General features: G+C 44.1%; 1 protein-coding gene across 1 annotated transcript in view; it reads right to left on the bottom strand.

Annotated features, from left to right (window-relative positions):
- Positions 1-14,288, bottom strand: part of lpar1 (lysophosphatidic acid receptor 1) — a 29,319-nt gene extending 15,031 nt beyond the window's left edge. The window contains exon 1 of the mRNA XM_076164244.1: positions 13,848-14,288. The gene's annotated coding sequence lies outside the window, so the exon portion shown is untranslated. The remainder of the gene's footprint in view (positions 1-13,847) is intronic.
- Between the last annotated feature and the right edge of the window lie 270 nt (positions 14,289-14,558).

Raw genomic sequence — 14,558 nt, 5'->3', positions numbered from 1 at the left:
CACGGCCAGTGTTTTCGTGGAAATCCTCTCTCTTCTCTATTTAACTCTTCTCTGCCTGTCAGCAAACACAACACAATTCTCCCACTTGGGATAAATTGCAGCGCTGAGAAAACAATTTTTAACCTTCGTCTTTTTAAAAATACACATGAAAAGGAAAAGCACCCTCCTGGGAGCCAGGCAGCGCTGAAAGCTGTGAATTATCCTCGCTGGTGTTTGCCAAAAACATTTTTAACTTCCAGAATTCATCTGCAGAGGAACGCTTTTCAATACGGGTTTGAAGGCCGTGATAGAAGAATCACTCTGCCCGTAGCTAGAATCCATAATGCTCTTCATCGCCGTGCTTTGTTCCACAGCCAACAGTGTTGTATACAATAAATCTATCTCTTCTTTTTATCTCCTTTCAAGCCAAAAGCAATATTACCGATCAATTACACAGCAGCTCATAACTCTGGCTTTGTCTTACATCCTTAATGGGTGTGTTTAATCCCCTCAGGCCGAGCTGGTGTGTATTAGGCATGGCAGCGCACCAACAACACTCTGGAGGAAGTTCTAATCAATTAAATAAACACATTTCTGCTCTCTGTTTATATCCACAATTTCCTGAAGCGATCAGATAAGAAACTCCATCTGCAGTCACGTTTGCTTGTAGTAGCTATAAAACGTTATTTCATTGACTAAAATAACAGCTGTATCAATCTATTACCCATATTGCAGTGCTGACTGATGTTACCCCACATAACCCACAGATATCTGCTTTGTGTACTAACTTGACCTGATCATTGCTGAGGAGACTTAAACTTCTTAATTATTCCATGTTTTATCATTTGTTTACATTAGATTCACGGTCAGTGGCCCGGCCCTGTATTTGCTCTAAAAGGGGTGAATATAAACATCAACTGTTTGGATTTTGAGCTCTAAAGTTCATTTCAATTACACACAGACGGAGTACTTGGGATTATTTGTTTTGTCCTGACGATTCAAAGACGTAAACATGGACAGAATGATAAAGATTGATGGTGGAGGAGCTTTAAAAGGTTACATACATGGTTAAATACTTGCAGAATTGTACGAAGTCTAAAGTGAGCTGACATGAAAAATGCTGATTTTGACACATTATTGTCTGTATGACATTTGACTAAATTGATTTATTCCATTTATTGCATGTAATCACAATTTGTGTATTGTAAAATCTAAAAATTTCACATCGGCGAAAATCTCCCAATCCTCTCCTCCGCCTCTTATGGAGCCTTTATGTCAAGCTGAGAGTTGAACTCTCAAACCTTCTGCTCTGATTGGATGAATTCTTGGCTTTTCTTAATCTGATCGAATCATAAACTCTTAATATCCTTTGGAACATATCTCGACCTCATCTGCCGTGATGTACGTCATATTCACTCATGAGATGAGATAAATGCTGGAACTGAAAACAAACTGCGTTGCCTCAGCCATGACCTCATGCCTCACATGTCTGACTTGTCTTAGCCAAGTCTGCTGGACAATCTAACATCGCCTCACAATGAGACAAGTTGCTTTCAGGCTCCTTCCATGTTTGCTCTTTGTATCTAACAGATCTGTTGTTGGATACTGAGGAAACACGGGGCCACCAGCTGCTTGTTTTCACCTGATCATGGGGCCCATTGTTCACGCTTGTTTGTAACTCTCGGTGAAACATTTATCAGAACACAGAATTGCAGACAACAGAAGGCAGCGCGGTGTGAGACACATTGATGTCTTTGTTAGAGCTCCTGGGTCTTATCGCGGTCTCTCAGGAAAAAGAATCATCAGCCAAAGTTAAGTTGCTTGTTTGTCTGTTTCAGAGTCGGCATCGCTCGCTGTAATCTTCATCTTCTTCACACACGGTGCAAGTACAAAAAAGAAACTTGCTAGGGATCTTCCAGATAAAGTAATTCCTCATGTACAAACCACCTTTCAAAACGAGCATGAATTGCACAAGATAAATCTATAATGATGCACAGAAAGCAGCTTTTCCCTCTTTGTGGTGGGGAAGCTCATGTTGTTATTATTCACAATGTTTTATTCCCTTTGTGGTTTGAAAAAGTTTTCAAATGAAATTGACCTCTCTTGTCTCGACTATGGCATCTCTGAGATGTTTGTCAGTCTAGAAAAGACAGATTTTGTCTAATAGATGTAGTTTGGAGGTTTTTAATCGTTATGTACGTCCTGAGGAAGCAATAAATTGACCATTAAAAGCACTTAAAAGGAGCAGCTGAGTGACCGCTGCAACACTAATTCAGAATAGATCCATAATGGTGAGACAAGTAAGGCTGCAGATGAAAGGCCATTTATTATGCTTGTCATCGGCGGTTCATGGTCATTATATATCCGGTGGGATCAGTCACCAGAGCATTAGATGCCTGAGGGGAATAGTCACTACTAGAAAGCAAAGGAAGTGTCACTGGCCTCTCAGTACACATTCCAAACACTTTCATCAGACCCTTGAAAGTGTGGAGCCTGCGAGGAGAGATCCTGTCATTGTGTGTGTGCGAGCGCGTGTGTGTGTGTGTGAGTGCAGACGTGGAACAGCCGTTGCTTGGGTGTTGTAAAGAGAAAGCCTGAGCGGGGGGAAAGTGAGGGGATTTTATATGTAGGTGTGCCTGTACTAGGGTGTATACGTGTACTATTAAAGAGAAAGTTTGAATGACTGGATTGTCCAAGCATCCAAGTGAATGTGAGTGTGTGCGTAAAAATGTGAGGGGAAAGGCTTGGGAGTATGCGTGTGATGTGTGTGCTATGTGTGTAACGTCTGTCACCACACAGAAGGCTGTTGCCGCCCTGGTGTTAAAGACGGAGAACAAAATGCTTGTTGTTCCTGAATGTGTGTCAACACACTCTCTTCATGCTTGTTAGCGTCCTGTGATAAAGTCTGGTCGTGTGAATAGGGAGACAAGCAGCATGAAGTGTGTGTGTGTGTGTGTGTGTGAGAGAGAGAGGGCGAGTGTGTGTGTGTGTGTGAGGGGGGTGGGCAAGCTATGAAAGGACCACCCTGGAATCCATATAAGTGAGGTCATTACTCAAGCATCAGCACCAGGACTGCATCTGTATATTCATGTCATACGCCTAATTAAACACACACACACACACACACACACACACACACACACACACACACACACACACACACACACACACACTTACTCAGCACATACTGTATGTTGATATGCATCCTCTTTTATAGAAAGAAATACTTTTACAACCCTAAAGCATTGAAAGCTTTTGGAAAAAGTCAACAAGGAGTCACACTAACAGCTGCTGCAGCCTCAGCGTTCTCTCCTGCAGTCCATCAGTGCTGGACACCACAGACCGCATATGGACGACTTTCCTTTAGTTGTTGGGGGGGTTAAAACTTTGGGTGGCAGTAAATTTAGCAAAGTAGCCCAGATGTCCCTCAATCCAACCTTCTCCAGATGTTCTTTGACCTTTCAGGTTCAGATTCTGGGTCAGCCCCGTGGTCTCCTAGCACTGAAACACCTTCTTGGGGATCAGATGCACAAACCACCTCCGTCTGGCTCCTTTCGAAGTGAAGGAGTAGCGGTTTCATGCGTCTGGTGGCTCCGCTCCCACAGGCCCAGTGGACCGCAGGCAGATTAAACAACGTGGGAACAACATCATGCCAACTCACCAAGCATGAGGGTGCGGCGCGTCGCCAGTAAAGCTGCAGGTGAAGGCGGTGACTATTACTTGCACTTGTCTGACATCGGGTCTGGTCGAGTCCAGCTTGGAACCGCAACCCGAGTCCATTTCAAAACAGTATCTTAACCCAGATCTGCTCCCACTATCAATCAACAAACCTTCTGCTTTTTATGAAAATATAGCCAATATGCTGTAGCTCTGCAAGAACGAACCTGTAAGGGGAATTCCAGTGCATTTTAGATTTGACATGTTTCTCATGGGTCTCGTCTGTGTTTGTGGACATTAATTACTGCAGCAGACACATGTTTGGCTACAACTGCGACGTGATACTGATATTTATATATACAGTACGAACTACAAGGACTGGTCGTATCTCGTCTAACGCTCACCTACCTACAGCTCGCATGTGCATGATGTAATCACACAAACTCAACCTTTTCATATGAAGCTCATTTGGATGTAAACGCTCCGACAGACCACCATTGTTTTCTGATTCGTCAAGTGGACGTCAAGCGGACTATAAATCCCCCTGGAATCCCATAATTCCATATTCCCATAATTCTCTGCTCTGCGGTTTTTGGCTTTGAAACAATTTTTCGTTTTCATCTGCAACAAAAGTGACAAAGCTGCTTAAGAAATCCATAAATGAATGTAACTTATGATCAGGACTCTTAAAAAGGTAAAGGTTATAGATGACACAAACTGCAGCCGTTCAGATCCCCAGCAAACTTTGATGTGAGTGAGTTATGAGAGGTAGAACGGAGGAACATCTGAATCTGATAGAAACTCTGAGGCGACGGCTTTGAAGCTCACATGTAAAATTCTATGTACTTACTGTTGATACGTGGGTCAGCCTGTAGTTTAGCTCTACCTCTTATTCTCTGGTGAACAATTAGCTTCTCTGCTTACATCTGAGGCCGCATTAAAGGCAAACCTATCACGGCTGAATTGCAAATACACACCGCAGCCTACATGTCAGGAGACACGTGGCGGCCATTTGCAGGGAGAGCTGTGATAACGCCGGCGGTTTTCTTTGCATCTCAGCGCCGACATGGTGATTCATTGGCTACATTCAGTTTTGAAAGCTTTACAGAGGAGTCGTGAGCGTGATCCGCAAATTCAGACTTGGCTAAGTGGCTGCAAAGTGGATACCAAACGCATGACAAGTGAAATGGAGAACATTTCAAAGCTCCGGCTGGTATGCCAGCGTGTTGTTGTTTAGCGTCGTCTGTGGGGGAAACTTGGACTGTGGTGCAGCCTTTCCCTCTAATTGCACCTCCATTTTTGGTCTCCTCCAAGCTCACCTCACCTTGTTTCTTGTGTAACAATGTCTGCTCCTCCTTTTCTCTCATTCTCTCCCCTTACTTGTGCACTTCCCCCCTCCTTGCTTCCTTTCCTCTCCCCTCAACCGTTTACAGCATACCATCGTCCTCCTCTTGCCCCCCGTTTCATCCACTTCTTTCCCATTCTCTCTCCCGCTACCTTTCCTGTCTGCCCCATATCATCACTTTTACTTTGGTCCATTCGCCTTTTCCTGTCCCATTTCCTTCTTTCCCTCTCCTCATCCCTTCTCTCCTCCTTCTTCTCCCCCTCTCCACTCTGCCAGCTCTGCACACAATGGCCCCATTGTTCCTGTTCTCCCACCCCAGAAAGCAGAGAGCGCTACAAAACAGGACTTCTGCAACCCCAAATACAACACACACATGCACACTTACACACAGGTTTTGCTTCTCTTACTTTCTCCTTAACAAGCAGACGCACACACACACACAGACACACACACCCTCACACTCGCACCCACCCTCGAACAGTTGCTGCCTGCCGGGAGAGCTCTGCACAACGGTTGGATTGATAGCCGGTGTTGAGTCATGTGTGACTGTGGGCCTGACGCACTGATTCACAGCTCGTCAGTTGATGAGAGTCGTCCAACTCTTAAGCACAAACATCTCATCACACAAAACCCCCCAAGTCACAGCACAAATATTCACTTACTAAATCTGCTGGCTGAAATCCAAGCAGAACAGACAAGGAGGGAATAAAACCGGATAGAATAAAGGAATAGAGCAGAATAGGGTGACTGGTTTCGAGAACACAACACAAACCAATACCAGGAGGAACTGCGTGTTGTTTCTAGTTAAGATTCAATTGAATGGGGGATCTGCTTAGAATATTATATTGTAAGTCAGAAAACAAGTTATCGAAGAGACGAATTGGATTTGAAAATACTTCCAAACTGACATAACACGAAAAGAAATATTGTGTGAACATTACGCGAGATTTAAAGATGGATCAAGATCATAGTTTTATGGTTATTGGAGTTTTTTAAACATTATTTGTAAGCCATAGACAACCATTCAGACATTCAACTCAAAGTTACCACTAGATGGCAGCAGGGACTATGGAGCCTAAAAAAAATCAAAAAGTAAATTGAAAATATTCTGATCTACAAAAGGGGGCCTCTGCAGAAAAAGTTTGGGAACTTCAAGAAACTGTGTCTTAAGTAGCCTGTTTTTCACTCTGTGTGCACTTTGCTGCTCTAGTAACAGAGAGTAGAACTGTAAAATCAATGTTATTTCTGCGCATTACAGCAAAGGTTTCAGCATAGACCTCTAAAAGAAAATAACAGACCTCAAGACCTCAATGCTGCGACCTAAGCTTAACACAAAAAGAGGAAGAAGGGCAAAGAGTTCACTTTCTGCAGCTTCATTACAAATCGGTAGGGATAAACTTTTCACAGTGACGTCTGTTCAGCTCAAACCCACAGCCAGAATGTTAAATAACAATGTGGCAATAATCTGACTAATTCAGTACCTCGTGATCACAGCACGGAAAAGCCTAGCAACAACCAAAACACAATTTTCGGACGGCGTAACACACCCTAAGTAACTGTGCTGTGATCTGTTCCACGTGCTAACACAGGTTTTCGGGCTAAACGGCAGGAATTTAATCCAGGAAAATCCCTCTGAGAAGTGGTTTAGATCCACAAATGCATAAGCTCTATGACACAAATACATGCTGTGTACACAAGGTTAAGCCCGACTGTTGACGTAACACCATTCAGGAAGAAAACGCATGACGCAGACTTGCTGAGTGCCTGACTGAGCTAAACATCTTAAGTCTGTTTCTACCTCATGTTTATTAGTTTTACATGAAGGTCCTGCATCTTCTGTGTATATTTCTTCATTGTAAAATCCTCTTGCATGTTTAACATAATTCCGTGAAAACCCAGCGGCCGAGTATGAAAACATGGAGTGGAAGCAGGCATGATGGATCTGTTGCTGTTTCCCTAACAAAGTCACAGAACTAAATATTTTCGCGTTTGTGGTGTTGGGTGTAGTTTCAAATTAAGTTCACGAATTCAGTGGCAGCGGATGAAGGCCACAGTACAAAGAAGGGAGGAAAGACGTCTTGCAAAGGCTCTTTTGATGTTCTTTGTGCAGGGTGGACTTTCCTCTCACCTGGCTGTAAGTGGAGCAACATGGCCGACCTGCACTGGCACCATCAGCGGAATATGAGCACAAAAGAGGGTGCAGCTGTCCAGATCATCTCAATGACTCCAACATGCTCATATTTGGAGATATAAATCTTGACTTTGAGGTCGAGCAAACTGGTGAAATATTCACAATAGCATCTGTGTGTGGTTCTGGTAACAGGTGACTCATTTCCACTCTGTGCCCCCTGCTGGCATGTAGTGGCATAAAGTTGAAGTATACATCTCAACCTTGAGGCATTGATGTTGTCAGTCCAGGGTTCTCATGAGGATACAAACACAATGATGTGAGTGTGTGGGCGCATGTGCATGTGTTTATAGTTTGAAATGATGACTAATGTGAACTGATTTCCTGAAAACTGAAAGTTATTTGCTGAGTAAATAGGGAAGAATCTGCGAGGAACTGGAGGAAACGATCAAAACAAAAAGTTTACTGAGGGTCAGTCACAACCGCAGTGTGAAATCCTTCAGGCACGACAGGATTTCTGAGAAACCAATGATATCTGACATTTAAAATAAACTTTAATTACTTTCACAGTTACTTCAGGGATATTTGCTGTCGAAATGGATGAAAACTAAATTTGGCCATGTCATCACGACCGCTACACTTGTCCGCGTTATACGACAGCGGCTGGATCTAGATGAACAGCAGCCTCTGCCATCTGTGTTGGGTTTCGTTCCCAGTTTATTTGTTGGGTGTGCTCGGTCCTCCTCTAATGAAATCATACTATTGGAGACAGATTCCACAGATTACATCAGAACATCCCTGAAACAACGTGGCATTACGTCAATGTGGCCCGCAGGGATTTCAGGGTTCGACCCCAAAGAGTTTCATCATCATTTCTCATCAAATGTTGTATATCGTCACTTACGCTCACCGCAAATGTCTATTTTCTGCATTTAAAGGGTCATTCCACTTATTCTATATTTGAAATTCAGTTTGTGGTCAATCTGTAGCACTATTTATTTTGTGCAACTTCAGGGAAACCTACATTTCTCTCACTTCCCTCATATTTGCACTGAATATGACCTCAGCTTGATAACTTAATTGTGCGTTCAGCAACAACAGGATCAGGATCAAAAACCGTCTTAAATGGGCGTAGAGGATGAAGTTACTCAAGCATGTAAGTGAATCATTCCGTGTAAGAAGCCTCTGCAAGCGTTTCCTCACCTGCTGAGTTGCGCCTCATAAGCAAGTTGAACAAGTGAGTCATGTAAATGTCAGAATCGTATTAAATCCAGTCACAACAATTCTGTCCTTGAATTTGTAACAGCCTGCCAGACTCAAGGACAGAGAGAACTGATAGCAACGCTCACAGCTCAGACCGGGAGCTGCTTAACTATCCAGAAGTGGCAGACAGTCTTTGCAACTTTGTAACATGTAAAGGGAAAATCTGTGTATCCATGGAGAGGCAGTAATGCTTTTCACAGGGATGAGAAAGTTTTCCTCATTCTTGCAGATTCAGGAATTCTAGTCTTACCCCTGACTGACTGGAGACCTCCTAAGTTGAAAGACATGCAAACACTTAACATATGCCATTCGGTGGACAAGCTTCTACCCCACACCCACCCACACACACACACACACACACACACACACACACACACAGCGCAACAGTCTTCCCCCCCTGCCAAGCGGCAAAACAGAGGAGACAGGGAATGTGTTGAAATGAATTAAGGAATGAAGAGACGGCAGGAGAGGCTGGTGGGAGGACAGCAGGGGAAAGGGAGGAGGGATTCATTGCTCCAAACCCTAGAGTGGAGTAAAAACAGAGAGCACACTGGGCTGGCAGGAGGCTTGTATGTGTGTACCAACCTGTGTTTGTGTGGGAGTGTGCCTGCCTGACTCCCTCTCTACTTCTTCTTCTTCTTCTTATCCTCTCAGTTGACTGCATATGTTTAACAGACTGATTGGGGCGTTTCCCATAAGCAAATAAGAAAAATGGAATTACATTCTAAGCAATTCTGCAGCGGCTTCCAGGACGCTGCTGGCAAACTGATAAAGCCTCTGATGTAGAGAACAACACAGACTTATAATAATGCCACTAACAACAGGAAGGAAGGTAGTGACACCAAAATGGCATCGACTGCTTCCTGTCAAAACCACTTCTGCCTGCTGAGACACAGTTGAATGAAAAATGAGTTATAAGACAAACTTCAGTACAATAGATTATGAAACGGTTATCAGTGCCAGATGGTGAAACGGCTACAATAACAATGTATCGGAACGTCTATACTTCCTGCCTAAGAAGTACCATTACATTAAGAGACCATCAACATCAGTCATCCCACAAGTGATACATCACCACAACACATATGGCTACTTAACATGAAGGGTAATGAGACAAAGAGCTTCTCCCTGGAACTTAGAAATGGCAACCATCACCAACCACAGAGGTGAATTTCAAATCATACCCGTCAGAAACCAACTCATCAATAAAATAGAGAGAGCTTATTAACACAATTGAGCTGCTACATGGATCCTGTGCACATCCTCCAGAAGTCATGTCACACATTCACAAGATACAAAACCGACAATTTAAAGACAGCAATGTCAACGTTTGGAAACCCGAATAATGGCCGACCATCGCGAGGCAAAGCTGATGGCTGAGTCTATCAATGACCTCGTGCACCATCTCCATCGTCACTGCTGCAGCTGATTGTCACCATCTTTGTTTACACTGCGGCGCCAAATCAGAAGGAGGTTTGTAAGTGTTACAAGATGACTATCTGCGATTTATGTTACCGGCACCAGATTTTCCCCTACTGGTCACAGTATGTAATCCCCTAAAATGACAAAACGTGTGTCAGCATGTAGCAACACCAATGCGGAGTTTGGCATCAAGTATGACAATGAGAACGCTATGAACTTAAACAAGACTACCATGAAAATAATAAAGATAACATGACTCTTTCTCTCAGTTACCTCCTTTATAATCACTGTAAAGCTTGCAGAATGCTCCAATGGCCTTGAAAGCCTCTGAATCGAAAGCTCAGAAGGCGACTGGGTTACCTGAATGAATGTGGATGCAATCTGAACTTTGGGAGTAAGAATGGGTGGAATGCAGGTCCTTAGACGAGGGGGAGGAGGGATCGTGCTTTGGCTAATCACAACACAGATGTTTCTCAAGGATCCTTTCTTCTGACGAACGTCAGCACTCGTGTAGGGGAACCATAAAACTGCCATCTTGAGGAGAGACAATGGGGTTTAGCTTTGAGGGATTCCTTGAGATTTAAAGAGAAAAAACGGGAGGGTGGAAAAGCATTTAGTGAGACGTCCCCCCCAGCTCATAACTCGCTTCTTCTCTCCAAACTCCCCTGTGCTGATGGATTGACAGCATAATCGACATATTATGGCATGAATACATACAATACACAGTTTTGTTATTTAGTCAAAACTGTACAGCGGTCAACTCCAAGCACTGCTTTCGCAGTTACCAAGGAAACCACTGACATCTTGAGAAATTCCCAGCCCCCCATATTTTGAGCGCTGCCATGTCATCACCGTGGTGACAAAGTCTGATCTATGAATGCTTGAAGGTTATATTATCTATATATTGAAGGCAATATATAATACTAAAGTGTTGTGACACTTAATTGTAAATGACATCACAATTGAAACCATAACAATAACACTCTCGGGAACACACACTTGAAAAGCATTATCTCATTGTATTGGTTTGAAAGAGGGCAGAGGGAGTCAGAGCATGAATTAACCATTCAGTACATTTACAGGCACTTTAAAACTCTGACTGGACCGCAAATAAGGCAATAAATCCACTTTTTCCAACATCATGTATACACCTTCATGCGACACACACCCAAGTACACTTATACACAGAAACAGTTGCAGATTATACAACTGTAACACACCCACAGGCCCCTAAATGCCCTGAGCGCATCCTAACGCACTGCTTCTATAGATCTGCAACATGCTGAGTCCGTAACACACGTGGTTAAACAGTTAAGGACAAACTATTCAGTCAAAATAGTTTGATTGTGAGGCGACGCAACATTCTGCAACCAACATGACTGACTCATCCACAGAGATGAAAAAGGCTTTCACACCTCTGCAGCATCAAAGATCCCCTGAGGCCTGTGGCTAAGGGAGGCAGTGGCTCAGTGGGTAGAGCTTCCGCTTGCCGGTTCGAGCCCCTGCCGAGGCCACGAACCCTCAATTGCTCCCCCCTCTGCGAAGGGTGGTAATGTAATGTAAGTCGCTTTGGATAAAAGCGTCTGCCAAATGATCGTAATGTAATGTAATGTCTGTGGCAGTGGGTGGTAGGTGATCAGTCTTTCTCAGAACACACACACACACACACACACACACACACACACACACACACACACACACACACACACACACACACACACACACACACACACACACACACACACACACACACACACACACACACACACACACCGACCAAATGGGTGTTTGCATCAATTTGGGAGTATTAAATAGGACCCATCAAACTATCTATGGAATATGTGACTGTACTGGAAGTTGATACTTCTCTGACTCTGGTCTGCTAACATCTTAATCAAAGTATGTTGCCTAAGTGTGAATTCCCTCATTCTCCAATTATAATACACGTCATGTGACCTCGCAGAACAAAAGAATCCCATTAATTTTGCCCATGTCTATGGCTTGAATACTCAGAGTATTGAATGCTTGTAGACATACTGAGTGACCTTCAGTTTCTTTTAGTCATGGGAATTTAATTGACATTTAACAAACTAGATAAGGCCATGATCCTATGATCCTACAACCACATTTTACCCACAAGAGAAGAAACCACGAGAACCAAAGTACATAGTACAGAGTCTTTGAGCACATTGAGCCTTTACAATGAAACACAGACAAGTTGAAGTTCAAACAACTGCGGCAAACAGCACCAAGGCCAATGCATCACAAAGGCCATGATATTCAGACCAACACAATACTGACGACTGTACTGCATTGTGTGATTGAAAGACTAAAACCATGTAATTGTAAGCTGCCAATAAAAGGAGCAGCCGATAGAAGGAGCTGCCCTGAAGCAACGTCTCTCTCTTCCTGTCCCTTCCTCAAGCTCAGATGACACTGCATGTTCGTAATAACACTCTCTGCCTAAACGGACCTCAATACTACAAAATACAAGGCAAATCCATCACTTCTGGAGGCGCTTTAACAAGTCCCTCATTGTTTCATCTGCAGTGCCATTAGGTGATAATGACAATAAAAGCTGAAAGCAAAGCAACAGGCGAACTGGTTAACAATGTGTTAATGGCGATCTGGACTCAGGCAGAAAAGGTCCATAAATGCCAACGTTTACCTTGTTAGGCACTAAGCTTTGGCGCTCTGGTGGGCGTGTAAATCACAGCTGTCGGGGCTGTTGAGGAGCAGCCATTTGTTGGGTTGGTGCTGGATCAGAGTCCTCAGCCAAAGTCAGCAGTGTCAGCATACTAAGAGCGCCGAGGCTCAGATGGTGTTAATCGCTTTATCCTTAAAAAACCTCAGAGTTACTTCATCTACATGTGGTGATCACTGACTGTGCAGATTGTTGTGATTTCCCTTCATTAGCTTTAATAATGTTAATGTCATTACTTTGTAGACTACAGACGGACTAGATGAGCTCATTCCTTAATGCCGTAAGTATGAGCTCTATGCTGATAGCTTAAGTCCATATAAATAGAGCTTCATTAGAGACAGACTGTCGGTGGATCTTATCAGACAGAAACTCCCCAGCTCCAATTCCCTGTTATCTTAATGACAAGCAGTATTGTAAAAATGACAACATCCTGAACCCAGTTAGCGAGGGCTCCAATCCCAGGGCGAGTGTTACTGTGAAGACGGATGCATAAATGTTGACAATTCTTACTCTTCAGCTCTGCAGTATGAGTATCAGAGGATCTGGGGCTAAAGTCTCATTCTGAATCCAGCTGGGAGTCGCCGAGTGCATTAAAACTCACACATCTAGAATTTCTAATCTTGTTTTTGGTCCGAGGGCCAAACCGCAGTCGTAGATTAAAGAGGAGACGGGGAGAAGTTTTGTTAGTTCATGAAACGGTTTGCTGGATTCCGGCCCGGGTCCAGACTCAGCAGGGGTCCGGAGCAAAGAGGCGTGTTTGGGCTTTGGGGAGGCCAGAGATGAGTGAAGCCTGTCAATAAGTAGCCATCATGTTCCAGCTATGACACCTCATTATACTGCAGCTGACAACATCATCTCCCTGTGGACAGCTGATGATGGATCAGTGATTTACGGGAGGGTGAGGTGGGGGTCAGACCATTCCATGATGGAGAAGAGTAAAAAAAAAATTCCAAACACATTCTTAGAATGCACATCAGCGTGGAAAATCAAGACAGATGTCAAACCTTTTCACTCCCGAGCTCAACGGTTCCCCGGTTACTCCCTTACACTAATATTGTTCCTGTTCCCGCGTTTGATACCGATCACGGGACTCTGGGAGAACTCGTCCCTCGGTCCCGGCTGCGTCCCATTTCGCTTCTAAAAGGCGCACAAGCGATGTAACGGTGCGTCAACCATCCTAATATAACTTTATCTGAATGTCTACGTGGCAGGTACACTTAGATTACGCAAAAACAACTTCAGTTCTGTGAAATGCATGCAGAGGCGCGTTCAAGTCCCAAAACAGATGGTAACTTTTTCTGTGACATTACAAAGAGTCATTCAAGCGGGATTCGAGCTGAAATACTTACGGCGAGTGTGCGTGTGTGTCCAGAGAGAGAGAGAGAGAGCAGTGTGTCGGTGTGTTCAGCTTTACTCCCAGGCTGGATCCTGGATGTCCAAAGTTCCGTTGGGTTTCGAGGTTCCTGAAGTGTCTCCAGCTGACAAACTCCTGCGCAACTGCGATGTCAAAGACGCAGCGGTGTGTAGTCCGAGTCCGAGGTGTTGCCAGGTAACCCTTTCATCTTAAAATGCACAAACTTTCCTCCACTTTTCTTCCCCTCAGCAGTCTGACGTGTGTCTTTGGCCGCTGTGTGTCGCTTCCAGTCGGGCTGCTCGCTGCTCGGTGTCTCGGTGTCTCCGTGCCTCTCTGCGCTGGCGCGACTGCTCCACCAAGCTCCGTCTCCCGGACCGAGCGACTGCCTGCCACACACACTCCACAGGAGAGGACCTTTGTCTGCGCATGACGTCACACACACGCACGCACACACGCCCTCACACACACACTACAAAAACTACAGCTTTACCCACAAAGAGAGGCATTGAAGCTTTTCCATCTTATTTCTCTCAACCTGCAAAGGCGATTTCTGGACTAAAAGTTAGTTTTCAGTGCAAACTAACTTTTCTTGAGGCGATATTACACTGAAGCTGGTGACTGTGTGCTTTTTCCTTCACTTTAAGCCTGAAAACAGGTGAATCTGATTCGCAAACAAGTGTTCAGATCAGATCAATAAAATCTGACA

Source organism: Genypterus blacodes, unplaced genomic scaffold (genome assembly GCF_046128005.1).
Source record: "Genypterus blacodes isolate CSIRO-AG114 ecotype Tasmania unplaced genomic scaffold, CSIRO-AGI_Gbla_v1 ptg000133l_1, whole genome shotgun sequence".
In the NCBI taxonomy this organism is placed as follows: domain Eukaryota; kingdom Metazoa; phylum Chordata; class Actinopteri; order Ophidiiformes; family Ophidiidae; genus Genypterus; species Genypterus blacodes.
This window is presented reverse-complemented; position numbering and strand designations above follow the sequence as displayed.